The 6,000-nt window shown below is 47.3% G+C and overlaps 1 protein-coding gene across 7 annotated transcripts in view; it reads right to left on the reverse strand.

The window, feature by feature from the left end:
* Positions 1 to 5,438, reverse strand: part of PLEKHH1 (pleckstrin homology, MyTH4 and FERM domain containing H1) — a 75,855-nt gene extending 70,417 nt beyond the window's left edge. For 6 of the 7 annotated variants that reach the window (XM_067557777.1, XM_067557775.1, XM_067557779.1 and 3 more), the window contains exon 1: positions 5,287 to 5,438. The gene's annotated coding sequence lies outside the window, so the exon portion shown is untranslated. Of the gene's footprint in view, positions 1 to 2,276; positions 3,008 to 5,286 lie in introns of those variants that run through there. The other variant, XM_067557776.1, reaches the window with a different exon arrangement.
* Positions 5,439 to 6,000: the final 562 nt, after the last annotated feature.

A 6,000-nucleotide genomic window follows, 5' to 3' on the forward strand; every position in this document is an offset into this window, starting at 1 on the left:
CTTGTGTGGACAGCGCTATGTTGGTGGGAGATGCTCTCCCGCCGATATAGCTACTGCCACTAATTTAGGTTGTTTTATTATGTCGGTGGAGAGCTCTCTCCCATCCCATCGATATAACACGGCATAGTTGTACTGATACAGGACATACACAAGATGTTCTCTTACAGCAGCAGAGCTGTACTGATACAGTTGTTCAACTATAGTTTTAAATGTAGACTAGCCCTTAGAATGGTTCCCAATCAGGAAACAGAAATACCATGTGACCTTCTCTTCTCAAAACCAGCTAGCCGATCTAGCTCAGCAACATTGGGGGGTGGGAAAAATTGTGTCAGGAGGACCCTAACAATTTTTCCATGGATTTAAGAGGACCTATTATGTCCTAATATACCCTTGTTTTACAGATGCTGATTTTTTCCACAATGGGAAGTAGCCTGTTTGAGAACAGCAAGAGAAACAGCCTCAGAAAACTTGTTAAATAAAACTTATTGCAAAGAGAGGGAATGGGTCTAGACAGTGGTAGCCAGGACTTTGGGAGCTTGCTTGCTATTTAGTGTGCAGAGTGCTAAATAGTTGGAACATTTTAAATCAAAAATGCAGGTTTCTTAAGGTCTAAGGTGCTACAGAAGCCATAGTCCAATCATTCAATGCAGAGAGGACATAGGACTATGCATCAGGAGACCTGGGCTCTACTGCCAACTCCGCTGTTGACATGCTAAGATACTAAACTTTCTTCTACACTTCATTTCCACCCCCATCCTTTCCAACTTATAAATGGAGGAATAATAAAACTTATCCACCTTTGTTAAAACACTCTGGATGAAGATATGGAAGGTATAACAACTTATTTGAGTTGTAAATTTTTGGATAATTTCAGGAGCAATCATCATATCCATACCTATACAGGCTACAGTGAGGTACTCAAGTCTCATGTGTTAAGCATGAGCTGGTTGCTGCAGTTCACTTCAGTTCCCAGGGGTCAGCTGTCCACATCATATACACTACTACCACAATTGTCATTAAGTGGTGCTCTTGTTAGCAGTCTCAGCAGAGAGGCTAAAATGAAGTGTAGGGGGGTGTCACATACTGAATTCCTTTCACATCCCACAAATGGTCTTTCCAGGACTGGGGGCAGAGTATGGTTTGCCTGCACTGCTGCTGCCTATATGGTACCTCTTCTGTGAGTTCATAGCCCCAGCATCTCTGGGCTCCCAGCCAGCAGCTGCCACTGCTGCTTTCTAGCCACCCTGCTCTGAAGGCAGCACTGCCACCAGCAGCGGTGCAGAACTAAGGGTGGCAATACCATATCACGCCACCCTTGCTTCCGTGTTGCTGCGGGTGGCAGCACTGCCTTCAGAGCTAGGCACCTAGTCAGCAGCCCCACTCTCCAACTACCCAGCTTGAGCCCCAGCACTTTTTTCAATACAAATTAAGCACTGGTTACAATGCTTTTTGGTGCATTACCATGGAATGCCATAAAATGGTGCTAGCAAAGGTGGGTGAGCAGGGAACAGTAGGAAGTGAGAGCACTGGGCTTGTAATGTCATTTTCACTGTAGTTTAGACGCTTGAAGGTTTGCCTCCCAGTTTCTTCAGGTGCCAGATTCCAAGAACACTTTTCAGGGAGGATGTGGTGCTTTATCTTAGTACTGCAACACGAGACCCGTTACCCCAGACAATCCCACTATTGTAACATGTACAGATTCCTCTGTCCCTCAGTGGGAACAAATTAGAACTGAAAGACAAAAACACCCACAATCCTATCTAAGTCCTTGTTCACATCTAAAGAGATTATAAAGAACTGTACAAAGGTCACAGCCAAGGTTCAAAAAGTCTGTATTTAACCTACTTTATTTTTCTCCACAGTAACTGCTTGCAAAGTTCAGATTTTTTTAAAAATGTTTGTTTTCCAAATATATGCATGATGAGTCTTCCATATAAGATATGGTACAATCATCAAATTCAACCACCTAAAACCCAGAAGTAACCTTACAATAATGAACTGGTGCGTGCTGTCTGGCCTCCTTGTGAAACCCTACAACAACAAACTAGTGGAAAGCAAAAACATTCAACAAAGACGTGGGTTTTTTAGTTATGATGCCACAACCCAGCAAAGCACTCAATGTCATGCTTAACTTTAAGTAATTGAATCATCCAGTTTACTTCAATGTGGCCTCACATGCTTACTGTTAAGCATACACTTAAGGGCTTTGCTGGACTGAGGCCTTAGTGAGAGAACAAGAATTGAAAAAGTGAAGCGAAATCCCTGAATGTCATTACCTTTAAGTCTAACTTCACAAGACAGAAAGAGATAACTTGTCCCTCTAGATGCAATCACCCTCTGCATCTTCTGCCTTCCTTTTTAAACCTTAGAAGACTTGGAATTCTCATTACTCTGCAACATACATGAAACATAGGAATGGAAAAAAGCAATAGCCTGAGAAATTGATTATTACAGTTGTTTACTACTTAAAACTGAATCCATTCAAGCCTATTCTTTCTGTACATAGCAAGGATGGCTCTTGCTAAGGTGCCAGACTGATTATTTAGCTGTGTGCCTGCTGGTTTGGGTTATTAAGAGTACATCTCATATACCTTAGCTATGAACATAAATTACAGATAATTTTATAGACAGGTTGCTTTTTTGTACAATACTAGTACATGTTTCAGATAATGACTTGCCCATATTTTCACATGATCTATGAATTACAGCTCCGCATTAGAATGCAAATTCATGTAATACAGGGAATGACATCGCTCAGGATCTGTATTGTATTGTGGAGGAATCCCTATGAAAGCCACAGACCTGTTCAAAGAACAGCATTCTACAGGCACTTGACCTAAAACTGTACAGAAATACTGAGCCCACCCCTCTCCACATCACATTCTACACAGCCCAACACAACACTTAAACCAGTACAACCTCTATCCATGTCCCAGGTGCCATACACATACATCTAGTCACAGTCTCCTAGGCACATTCATCACTACATCACAGTGTTTTTATCAGGCACTATAGACAGATACCATTACTCTAAAGCCAGTGGGTGTGCAATGGTCACAAAAGGGTCCAACAACAGTATATAACTTTGGGGCCTTATGAAGTTACTGCTAATTCTGTTCTAATGTGGCAGTTTGGACAGAGATCATTAGTGAAACACTGCTCTTTTTTTATACTGGCATAAAGAGATTTAGCCTCACATCTTCATGCATAGATTTTAAGGCCAAAAGGGATTGTTATGATCATCTAGTCTGACCCTCCTGCATAACACAGGCTATAGAACCTCACCCAGAAATTTTGGCATGTAGCCCATAACTTCTGGTTGAGCTATAACATATCATTTAGAAAATATCCAGTTTGGATTTAAAGACTGTAGATTTTCCATCACTTAGAATCTAATTATATGGCTGAACGGTACATTTTCTAATTTGATTTCCCCCACCCCATTATGAAATATTTGGGATAGTTTTGCTTTGGAAAACTAAGAACAATGAATGCCTAATCCCGCTGATGGAAAAAAAATTAATAGAAATGTTAATTAAAAGTCCAGTCTTAAAAGCATTCACAATACCTGTGAAATAGGAAGCAGCTACTTAATCTAGTAGGGGAAAGATTGTCAAAACCAGGTGTCTAAAGATAGGTTCTTAAATCCATATATAGGCATTCAAATAAGTGGCCTGATTTTCAAAAGTGCTAAGTGCCAAGCAGCTCCTGTTGAGGTCAGCGAGAGCTATTGCATGCTCAGCACCTTTATTTAACCAAGCCACTTATTTAAGTGCCTAAATATGGAGTTGAGAACCTCACTTTAGATACCTATTTTAAAAAAAATCTTTGCTGCAGCTATAAAGTTTACAATTAACAGCAAAGATGAGCCTGACACCAAACTTTGGATCCAAGAATTAGGGAACCTACATCCAGTTCCAATTTTGGAATACAAGTACAAATACAAATCTGGATCAGAATTTTGTGGCTAATCTGTGACTCTAGTAGGACCACTTAACATCCCTGAACTTTCTGAAGTTCTTCTTGCTTTGATCCGGAGAGCTCCCATATTTTCCACTAAAAGCCTTTTGAAAATGACAAAGAACAAGTGATTAAACAAGATGATTGTAAAGGCTCTAAAGTGTTAGGAAAATCAGTCCTATTTTACTGTGAGTTTTGCACTAATTAACAAAAATGAAAACCAGCCAGACAGTATTTCCATATCTCAACTACACATTTCTCCACGCTAGAGCTTCAGCTTAAAACAGTCCCGGGTAGGTGATGTTACATTAATTCAGTCAGTGCAAAAGAATAAAAGTGGAAACGCTTGGAACTGCCAGGCCAGTGCCCCAGGCTCTTTCCCGTGGCGTGAATACAGCGCAGTCCGGCTCTCTTTCTAACTCTCAGTCGCAAGCTAAAGGAGTCAGGGAAGGGTGCTGCTACGTGTGTCTCTCAGCTGAGCCGATGGGAGCTTCCCTGTGGCTCCAGTCCCCCATCCTCCCGCAGGCGGAACTCCGCGCTGAAACCCCCATTCACCGAACGCGGCTTCCCGAGCATCCTGGTTCCCCCTTCACAAGACGCCGCCGCCCCCCCTCCGCGGCTTCCCCTCAGGTAAAGTTGCGGAGTCACCGAGACACACACGGGTCGGTTCCGGTGAGGGTGTCACTGGGGTCACTGCCAGCTCGCTCATCCAGGCTGGGATGCGCAAGGCAGGGAAGAGACGGACGCGCGGGGTGACCCAAAGGGCGGGTGGGAGAAACTGAGGCAGGGATGGAGCGGGCCACGCGAAAAACAGGACCCCCTTTCTGGCTAGATGGGGAGGCTGCTCAAAGGGAGGCGGCGGGGAGGCGCCCCACTTTGTCCCGAACCCTGAAAGGACGTTCCCCAAGCCCCGGACCTCGCAGCTGGGCGGGGAGCCCCCGGCACTTAGATTTCTCCGCTGAGCCGCCGCCTTCTCCTTGCCCCTCCTGCCAGCGCTCGGCTATCCGGGGGCCGTGTCTGAGAAGCCCCCGACCGCAGGCTGCCCGCCCGAGCCGCAGCGCCACCCGCAAACTCCCCCCCCGAAGCCACCGCCCGGCTTTTCCACACAAGAAGAGCGGGCCAGGAGCCCCCGCCGCGCCGGCTGGCAGCTGCTCCCTCTGCACTCAGGTGCGGGGGCTGCCGGGGGGCAGCCTGTCCCCTCGGCCTCGCTCAGCCACCTGCAGCGGGCTGCCGCTCGTGGGTCGGCGCCGAGGAGCCCAAGCAAAGGCAGCCGGCCGGGGAGGCACAGGAACGGCGCGGGGGCGTGCAGGGCTCCCAGCGGCTGACCTTGGGCTGTTCTTGGGGCCGAGGGTGAGGAGCCGCGCGCCGCTCGTTTCCGTCCCATTCAGCGCGGTGCCGGGCTCCCTCCGTCCCCCCGGGCGCTCCACTTGCCTTGAAGCCGGCGGGCTCCAATAGCAGAGGGAGGCAGGGCAGCCCTGAGCTCTCCAAAGCAGCAGCAGCAGCACAGGAACTGACATCATCGGCCCCGCGCTTTTAACTCCTTCTCTGGCCCTGCGGGGAGGCAGCCCGGGCAGGCAGATTCCCCAGCGGGGGGGCAGGGAGGCTCCAGTGGAAAATAAAATAGGAAAAGGCTGGGTTGGACCCATCCTCCCCCGACCCCTGTTGGGGGAGGGGGTGGAAAATGGCACTGAATAGATGTAAAGAAAACAGGGCCCCAATAACTGGGGCTCAGCCGCTGCTGGCTGCCTCCTTTTTTTCCACCTGCTTGGCCAAGATCTCTTTCTGCGGCCTCCATTCTGTGCAGTTTCACCAGCATTGCACCTTCAGCTGCAGCTCCACCAAATGTCCGGAGGCTTTGGGCACAGCTAGGAAGGCCGGGGACGTTCCTAGCAGCAGGCATGGCTGGAGAGTAGACTCTCTTTGTGTCTTTTATACTGGGACATAAAGCCAGCCCTGATTACTTGACTGCACAGAGAATCCCCTCTGAACTCATCATCATGAAGTCCCTCTCCATAAGAGGAGCAGTTCCCCAGCCTGTAC

The sequence above is a fragment of the Emydura macquarii genome, unplaced genomic scaffold (assembly GCF_026122565.2).
Source record: "Emydura macquarii macquarii isolate MOO-44397 ecotype Brisbane River unplaced genomic scaffold, CSIRO-AGI_Emac_v2 contig_1876, whole genome shotgun sequence".
Taxonomy (NCBI): domain Eukaryota; kingdom Metazoa; phylum Chordata; order Testudines; family Chelidae; genus Emydura; species Emydura macquarii.